Source organism: Tupaia chinensis, unplaced genomic scaffold, assembly GCF_000334495.1.
Source record: "Tupaia chinensis unplaced genomic scaffold, TupChi_1.0 Scaffold000671_1, whole genome shotgun sequence".
In the NCBI taxonomy this organism is placed as follows: Eukaryota; Metazoa; Chordata; class Mammalia; order Scandentia; family Tupaiidae; genus Tupaia; species Tupaia belangeri.
In genome coordinates this window covers 5453587-5462501 of record NW_006160193.1, presented here as the reverse complement: position 1 = coordinate 5462501, position 8915 = coordinate 5453587, and the positions used below count along the sequence as shown (strand labels likewise).

Sequence of the window (8915 nt, the reverse complement as noted above, 5' to 3'; positions counted from 1 at the left end):
TGGGCCCCTGGCGCCCCCTCGGACAGAAGCAGCTGGCTCCCGATGGTGAGGACATGCGTGTTTCTCCCCACCGCTCGCCCCCGGGACAATGGGTGACAACGCAGCCGGCTGCGCCAGCCTCAGGCCTTGGGCACCGCCAGCGCACAATTAGCCGGCGTGCCCAACGCGTGAGCCGAGAGCACTTACCGTCTTAGTGTTCCTGGAAAACGGCAAATCCCCATTCCAGCCCGTGCCCAGCCCCCAGATCCGGATAATCCTGCGGATTCTTTTGAACTCGCTCATACTCCTGCCTCCTGCTCCTGCCTCCTGCTCCCACGCCTCCGGGCCTGTCTGGGAGTGCCTGTTGCTCACCAGAAAATCTCCATGGTCTCGTCATGAAAGCTAAGCCCAAGGCTCCATGCTGTCCCCTCGCCTCCCAACCCGAAGGTCCCAGGCCAGCGGTTCCTAGGGTGGGGCAGGGGTGACCCTCTCAACCCACCGCCCACCTCCCACCTCCGGCCTCCGCCTCCCGTTACCCCTAGGGGATTCTCACCCTGCTCACTGGCTTCTCTGGGCCTCCTGACACTTGCCTTTGGGCACAATTCTCCCATGCGTCCAGGGGCTGCCTGTCACCCAGTGGCACCTCCCTGTGGTGGGCAGTAAGGAACGACCCCTCTGCACCCGGGAGCTGCTGTGGAGGGCGGCCTGGCTCACCTGCCCCTCCCCACCACACACCTCCGGCCTGGTCTAGGCAGGCACAGGACAGTCCCTGATGACATTTCTGGGCATGTGACAGCTGCTATTTGTTACCTGGGAGGATGGAGAGACCCCTTTTCTGCCAAACTGTTTTAGGGACACCTGTGGGTGAGGAGGAAAAGGGGTGGGCGGAGCTGGCAGACACTGGGTTGGCACCGGGTGGGGTGGCAGCGTCCACTTGGTGCACAACCTGAGACAGAGCTGGGTGGTCCAGGGCTGGGAGTGAAACGGGAGGGTGGGGAGCCCCACTGTGGGCACCAGCTGACCTGCCTGTGGAGCCATTCAGAGTGGCCTGGGAGCATGCGTCCCCTGGTCTTGTCCTGCTGTGGTTGGAGTTAGTCCAGGATGGCATCTGCCCCTAACTTTGGTTACCCATGTAATGCAAGGTGGGTTTCCGTGGAGAAGGCTGGAGGCAGAGGCAGGAAAAGAGACGGGGCGCTCGCCCAACCGCAGGAACTGAGGCTCCTTATGTGGGACTCAAGGCTTCCGCTGGAGGAAGATGTGACCCCAGAGGGTCTCAGGTGTTCCCAAGGCATTGTCTCATACCGCGGGCCCCGTACTGTATATTTATTTTTTATACAGATAACTTGTGCTATCGTAGAACACTTGGAAGATGCGAAAGCGTATAAAAGAGGAAATGCGAATGACCTGCAACTCTGCCCTCCAGGGAGGGCTCCTTCCCAGGGCACTGTTTTTCCTCTCCGCCTTTTTCTCTGTGTTTGCGCACTGTGCACCGAGGCCGTGCAGTCTGGCCATCGCTGGCTCCGGGTCCTCCCCAGCACCTGCTATGTGGCCGGCCACCGTGGCATGGGCATGCTGCGTGCTGTGAGCGGGGCTCTCCCCTTGCCGGCTCCCCTCTGCTCCTCCACCTGCTGGACCATGGGCTCGTGGGCCAGTGCTGTTCAGCTCCTGGGTTGTAACAGGAAGTGTGATGACATCTGATTTTTTTTTGAGCGTCGAGAATAATTCTTGGCATGCAGTGGTGCCCAGGCTGTTCACGTCTCCTTCTGAAAGAGGCGAGCAATCGACTGCAGGGGCAAAGGGGGTCTTGCGTGTCAGTCTGCCCCTGCCCAGTGTGGACCGTGGCAAACGGCAGGCCCTCAATAAATGCTATTGACGCAGTAAGTATAGCCCTGAAGTGTCACACAGACCCTTTATTACAAATGACAGACTTGTAGCTCAGACCAGTTTGAAAAAAAGTGGCTTCCCACACTGAGACGTCTGTGCATCAGGCACGGCTGCATCCAGTGTTGCTGGGGTCGTTTCTCCCACCTCCCTGTTCTCTTCGCCTCTGTCTTGGCTCTCGGCACACAGACAAGGTCTTAAGATGGCCTTTCAGTTATAGCCCATGGCCACATGAAAGAGGCGAGCCTTCCCAAGAGTTCTTGTTGCAAATCTCCAGAGCTCCAGGAAGTACGAAAAGCCAGGCCTGCCCTGTCCTGTGGCCACTTGGGATCAGCTCCCTGGAGTCACTCTGAATGCTGCTCCTGTAGGAAAAGGCGTTCATGACTGAAGGAGGATGTACTTCCTATGTTCTCTTACATGTCCAGTCCAGGCCAAGGACACAGCCTGGGTGGGGCAGCCAGCAGCATCCCCAAGCCCATCCCACTGTCCAAGGTCCGAGCAAATAATTGTCATTGTGACCCCTCCCCCAGCAGGCGATTGGTTCTGGCAAGTCACACGACCCAGTGTAGCCAATGCAGGACCTGAGGGACCATGGGAAGGGGTGTCTTTTCTTCTTGGGCCCTTGCTGGATGTGACTGAGGGTGACACCAGCTCCAAGGGACTAGAAATGAGGGATGGGTGAGAGAGAAAAAGCCTGCGTCCTCCAGGACTCTGGTCCTGAGACCCAGGAAATCTGAGGCGTCCGTGATGGGGCAGGTCCACTCGAGTGGATATCAGCTGCCATCTTTTCCGCGGCACCGAGCAGAGCTGAGACTTTGCCTCCCAGTTTGGCAGCCGAGTTCATGAGCGTCTGACAGCGTGACTGGATGTCGGGAAATTATAAAACTATCTCTCCCCTGGAATGGGGGATGTGGGTGTGCCCTGCCCCTGCCTATGCCAGAGGTCAGTTTCTCTCTCTCCGCCTCCCTGTTCTCTTCGCCTCTGTCTTGGCTCTCGGCACACGGACAAGGTCTTCAGATGGCCTTTCGGTTATAGCCCATGGCCACATGAAAGAGGCGAGCCCTCCCAAGAGTTCTTGTCGCAAATCTCCAGAGCTCCAGGAAGTACGAAAAACCAGGCCTGGGTCACATGCCTACGACCGGTCCACCTACGACTGGGTGGGGAAAGGGTTTTGCTGCTCCTATGGAGCCCCCACTTTGTGTAAATCAGGTTTATGTGAAAGGAATTCAATTTCCTTATGACCCTCATGAGATTTCACAGATGCCCTGATGAGCTGCACTTGCCCAAGTGCAGCCCGGCCCAGCCATTCCAGGGCTCCTGGATCTTAAGAGGAGACCAAGAGGCAGAGAATCAGGTTTATGTGAAAGGAATCTGATTTCCTTATGTCCCTCATGGGATTTCACAGATGCGCTGATGAGCTGCACTTGCCCAAGCGCAGCCTGGCCCAGCCATTCCAGGGCTCCTGGATCTTAACAGGAGACCAAGAGGCAGAGTGGCATTTGAGGGCCTGGGTAAGGAGATTTGCCTCGTTGACCTTGGTAGTTATTTGAGTGCCACGGCCCAGCCCAGAGCGGGGGTCTCAGGAATATTTGTTGATTGTCTCTTCACTGCAGCCAAGTGGGTTTTGCAGTGGGTGGGCAGATGGATGGGTGAATGGACATGTGGGTGGAAGTTTGGGTGGATGATGCATGGCGGATTTGGGGTGGGTGGCTGAGTGGTGACTTGGGATGGCTAGCTGGATGAGTGGATGGTGGATTTTGCATGGGTAGATGGATAAATGGTAGATTTGGGATGGATGGATGGTGGCTTGTGGGTGGATAAGTGATGGAATTCAATGAATGGAGGTGGATGGTGGATTTTTGGTGGATGAATGGTGGACTTGGGATGGACAGATAGATGATGGACGAGTTTCCTGAGCCCTCTTCTCTGACTTAGGAAGCAGGTGATTGGACCTGGCTTTAGTTCTTCCAAGTGTCCCGACATGACCTCTAGTCAGAGAAGTAGTGTGTGCTCCTGTCCTCACCCTCAGCTCCAGTGACTCCCCACAAAGGCAGGTGAGAGTTCATTTTACTACCTCGGGGCCCAGCACCTCAGCCAGGTCCTCCAGGCTCTGTTTCAAGAGGCTGGAGGGGAAGGAAAGAGGGAAGGGTGAGGAGCCTGGGTGTGGGAGCCCGTGGCTTTGAGTGAAAGAAGTTGGGTGTGTTTACATGCATGTGTGTGCATGTATGAAGGCTGAGGGTGGACATGAGTGTGTATGTGTGTGTGAGTGGTGGATGTGCCAGGGCTCTGTGTCCACACCTGGCCTGTGTGTCGTCTGTGTTTGCAAGTCCGTGTATGTGGCAGTGAGAAGGCGTGCATGGCAGACTGAGCCTAGGAGTCCTTGGGTGCCGCCGCCCCCAGAGCCTCTCCTCAGCAGACCCTGCTCTGCATTAGATGAGACCCTTCTTTCAGGCTGAGCACCACACGACTCAGATCTCCCATCTAAGGGATCAGAGTTCTTGCACACCACGGGCAGCAGGAGCGGCTTCTCAACTTCTTAAAAACAGCAGCCACGTGATAGAGAGCTGAGAGTCACCATGGCTACGGAGCAGGCTGTTTGGGGGCAGGAGATGCTCCCTGCGGGCCAGCCCAGGTCTGGGAGCGGGGTGGCAGCTACTGGTTCCAGAAGCCTCAGCCCTCAGCCCGGAGCCTCTAGCTCTGGAGGGCCCTGGCCCACCTGTGCTGGTAGTCGGGGGTGTCAGTCCAAGGGCTCTGCCTGGCTCCTCCACCTTGGGTCCTGAGGATCCCGGGTCTCCCCCTATGGTCTCAGCATTTCCTACCACCTCCTTGGAGCCCTGGATCTTTCTGACTTGGTCTCTGTTGGGCACGCGGGCCTCTGTGAAGATGCCCTGGCTCCCTGCAGATCCCCATGCCTCCCTGTCTTCCCATTCATAGCGGGAAAGAGCCTTCTAAAGACCAGTGAGGACGTCCTGCTGAGAGGTCGAGGCAGGCCCTCTGTCACAGTGCCAGCCACCGGCCTTTAGCTGCTCGCGTCCCCGTTCGCTGAAATCCCACCACCACCTGAGCAGGTAGGTTCCACTTTTAGCTCATTTTGCAGAGGAAAAACATTGAAGAACAGAGAATTTAAGCCACGTGCCCAAGACCACACTGCCGTAAATAGGACGGCATAGATTGGGACACACTGCCAGGTCTTGCCAAGGCACCACCCACCTCTTGCCCCACCCCAAACACCCCCACACTGCAGCCCCACCTCCCCTCCCTACTCGGTCCTCGTCTCTGACAAGTTCTGCCTGCCTGTCCCAGGGGCAGAGCCGTCCTGCGTGTGCCCAGCTGGGCTCCAGGCGCCGGAGGCATCTCTGTGCGCCTGCCCTCCAGCCTGGCTCAGTGGCAGCCCACATCCTGGCCTTGGCCTTGGTGGGGCACTGGGGCCCTGGAAGTTTGGGAAGGACCAGGTAGACTCTGACCAGCTACAGGTGAACCAGCGCAATTGGACAGCTGAGCAGGGGCCTCTGGGGCAGGGCACCCTGACCTCGTGCACTCCCCAGCTGTTCACCCACCTAGACCCTCCCCTCCTTGCTGCCTGCCACGGGCTTACCCGCTTACTGAAGGAAGTACATGTCATTGTGAAGATGGACAAATGGTGGCCGCAGTTGTTCTGTGACGATAAATCTCTCATCCATCTGAGAGTGAGGGGACGGCCAGCCCCTCCTCCCAGCCCAGCATCCAGGGAATTCTCCCCACCTCCTCCAAACTTGTAGCACGTTGTACTCTGGAGAGACACAGCCCAGGCCAGCTCACCTCCCTCCTGGAATCCCACCCGTTACCCTTTTCTCACAAGCCCTGCCGCCGCCCGAGCTGCTAGCTGGTGGCTGCAGGGTTTTTTTTAGGGAGGCAGCCACCAGAGCCTCGATGGGGCCATGTCCAGGCTCCTCCCACCTGCCACTGGGTGACCCTGTCCCCTCGGCACTTGGACGTCGGGTGCCCCCCATAAGGTGAAGACTTTGAGCGGATTTCTCCCCAGCCCTCCTCTGCTCAGGCAGCTGCGGACTACTTACAGCCAAGGAGCGATTCGCCGGCTCCTTGCTCCTGGTGCCCACCGGGCTCCTTGCTCCTGGTGCCCACCGGGCTCCTTGCTCCTGGTGCCCACTGCCTGTGTTTCCTTCAAGTGGTCTGTGCAATATAGAAAGAGTGAAAGGTGATAGAGGAGAAAAGACTCCTTCTGTAAGCGGCTTGTTTTCTAGATCTGTCAGAGGAATTGCAACGCGTTGGACTCCCAGAAGCTTTTACAACTGGGCCGCATTGCTCCAGCGGGGTCTCACTGAGCGCACACGAAGTGTGTTTGATGGGAGGGGCAGGGGCGTGTGGCAGGAATCACAGCAGCGTGACGGTGACAGTGGTGGTGGCAGCGGGTCAGCGGTCCCCATGCCAGCGCGGCCACACGCACCTGCCAGTCCTCCCAGAGCCCTGTGATGTGGGTGCTGTTTCCTTCTTCTACAAATGAGGAAACTGAGGCACGGGATGGAAACGCCCCTTGGCCACACACTGAGTAAGTGGCACGGTCCAGATGCAGTCTGGGCAGCCTGGCCCCTCCTCTGTCTGTGACGGGGACTGCATACTCTTTCTGTCCCCAGGAGGGGGATTTGGACTCTGGTGTTCCACAGCCCCGAGTTCAAATGCTGCCTCTGCCGCCTCCTGCTGGCGTAAGCTCTGGGTTTTGCCTCCATGCTCCCACTGAAGGGATCTCTCTTTGTAGGACTCTGTGGGCATTTGCTGAGGGCCACCCAGTGGGCTCGGTCACGGCCAGCTTGGGGGGAGGGGCTGTCTGCATGCCTCTGCAGGGGGTCAGAGCAGAGGGGACACGGCTGCAGGGACAGCAGTCTCTCTGGGCATCCAGGGTGTTCCAGGAAGAGGGAAGGGCTTTTGGCCTCAGAGCAGGTCTGGGCAGCTCCTGTGGGCCCGGGGTCTCTACCTACCCATGCACTGAGTGAACACTGAGTCGGAGGAAGGCGGGAGCCCACCACTGACAGAGGCAGCAACTTCCACAGCCGCACTTCATTGAGCCTGGCCCCGGCCGCCCGTTGCTCGGGGAGGCGATACGTAGAAACGTGGCCCTCAGCTGAGGCCAGAGGACACTCTCCAAGTCACAGAGGACGGCGGCAGCCCAGCGCTATTGGAACTCCCAACCCCGGCCCCGAGCCTGCGCAGATGCGAGGGCCTCCTCTGAGTGTAGGGCCTGTCTCCTACTGATCCCGTCTCATGCTTCTCCTCCTGCTGCCTGGCACCCCACTGCAGCCGTGAGCCCCAGAAGCTGTGTCCTGTGCAGACCTGGGGCTTGCTTCACTCCCCTGTGGCAGAGCCTGGAGCAGAAGGCGCTCACGGTGCAGCTGGAGGCTTGGCCACCCTCTGCCCAGGTTCAGGGGCATGGTCTGAGACCCCTCCTTTTGGGCGTGAAGGACCTGAGAGCAAGGCGCTGGGCATCAGGGTGGAGGGCTGCCTGAGCTAGGTGGCAGCCCAAGGCGCTGGGCATCAGCGCCTCTCAGCTGGGAGGGCTGCCTGAGCTAGGTGGCAAGGGTGCTCCCCGAACCGACTTCAGAGCCCTCGGAGCCAGCCTGGGGACCCGTGGCTATGGGGAGTCAGCGCGTACTGTCTCTTCCTCTGGCTCTCCTAAGGCGAGTGCTGGTCATTGGCAGAAGCGAGGCTCGCGGGCAGTGAGGGTGAGGGTGGCACATGTTGGGGAAAGGAAACGGCAGCCCTAGGCGTGTGGGTGCAGCCCAGGCAAACAGGTGTGATCGCTTAGACTCGGTAGGACAGCGTCGGGAGCCCCGGCTGGGGTGGGAGCCCACCTGCCAGGGGCGGCGTCCAGCTCTGCCTCTTTCCAGTTGTGGTGAAGCCTCCCGTGCCACGGTTTCTCCCCAAAATGGCAGTCCCAGTGGGGTTCCCCAGGGTGGCGTGAAGACTCAGGCACCCGGCGTCCCTTCTGGCGGTGTCTAGCCCCGGCGAGCTGGATCTCGGGGCCAGCTTTTCCGAGTCCACTTCTCCAGCCCGGGCCCAGGGCACTGCCCTCACCAGAAGAGCCTGAGGTCTGGGGGCCGTGGAAGTGCCCTCAGAGGCGTCTCCAAGATGTTGCAGACTGAGCTCTTCTATTTTTCCTCCTATTTTGGAAGGTGGAGTGGGACAGGACAGGATGAGTAGGTTCTAGTTGTTTTTATGCTAAATGATGAAATATTTACAGCACAAAGAAAAATGCAGAGAAAAATACAACCACTCTCATGTCCATCACACAGACTCAGCGCAGAAGGGTATGTGTGAAACATGCTTGTTCGAAAACTTCTTGTGCGTGTTCACGGCCGTGTGTGTGTAAATGTGCGTGCGCGAGAAACCGCGCGAGAGAGGAGTGCCCCTTACGGGGTCTTGTGCTGTGCCCTCCCGCCAGTCCTCCAGCGTCAGCCTCTGGGTGCGCTCGTGTGCCCAGCGTGTCTCAGGCTGACTGCCCATATCAACTGTGGTCACCAAGTGTGACCCAGCTTGTCTGGGCAGCCCGCTTCCGCCAGGCTGCAGTCACCCTTGTTTGGGTTTTTAAGTGGGAAACCAGCACTGGGTTTGGCTGGGGCCCCCTCGTCCTCCTTCACGTTTCACTCCCCTCTTCCTTTCCCCAGACGCGACTCCCTTTGAGGCTGGCTTCCGTCGTTCCTGTATACGCTTTCATGTTTTCTCTGTGTCTGTGTGAGCATCTACATCTATCTCGCATTATTTGCATACTTTTCACATACGTGGTATCATTCCATGCACCTCCTTCTGCAGCTTGCTCTTTCTCTTTTTAGGTGTATTTGTTTCTCCCGAGAGAGAGAGAGAGAGAGAGAGAGAGAGAGAGAGAGAGAGAGAAGGGGCGCCCCAGCAGGTCCTTCTGCCACATCCGCCCTGACGCGCAGCCGTCCAGGTTCACAGACACGCACCCTCGCCTGCGTGCACCGGGAGGCCTTGAGACCTGAACCCAGGGCCTTCCCAGGTGGGGCCAGCCTTACAGAGCATTGCGCGGCTGCTGTGCCCTGGCTGGC

The 8915-nt window shown here is 58.7% G+C and overlaps 1 long non-coding RNA gene across 1 annotated transcript; it reads left to right on the top strand.

Annotated features, from left to right (window-relative positions):
• Nucleotides 1–2447: 2447 nt before the first annotated feature.
• On the top strand, nucleotides 2448–5135 carry LOC102490263 (uncharacterized). Its single transcript, XR_336240.1, has 3 exons — nucleotides 2448–2802; nucleotides 3796–3914; nucleotides 4795–5135. It is a non-coding gene; the product is annotated as an uncharacterized LOC102490263 (long non-coding RNA).
• The last annotated feature ends 3780 nt before the right edge of the window (nucleotides 5136–8915 follow it).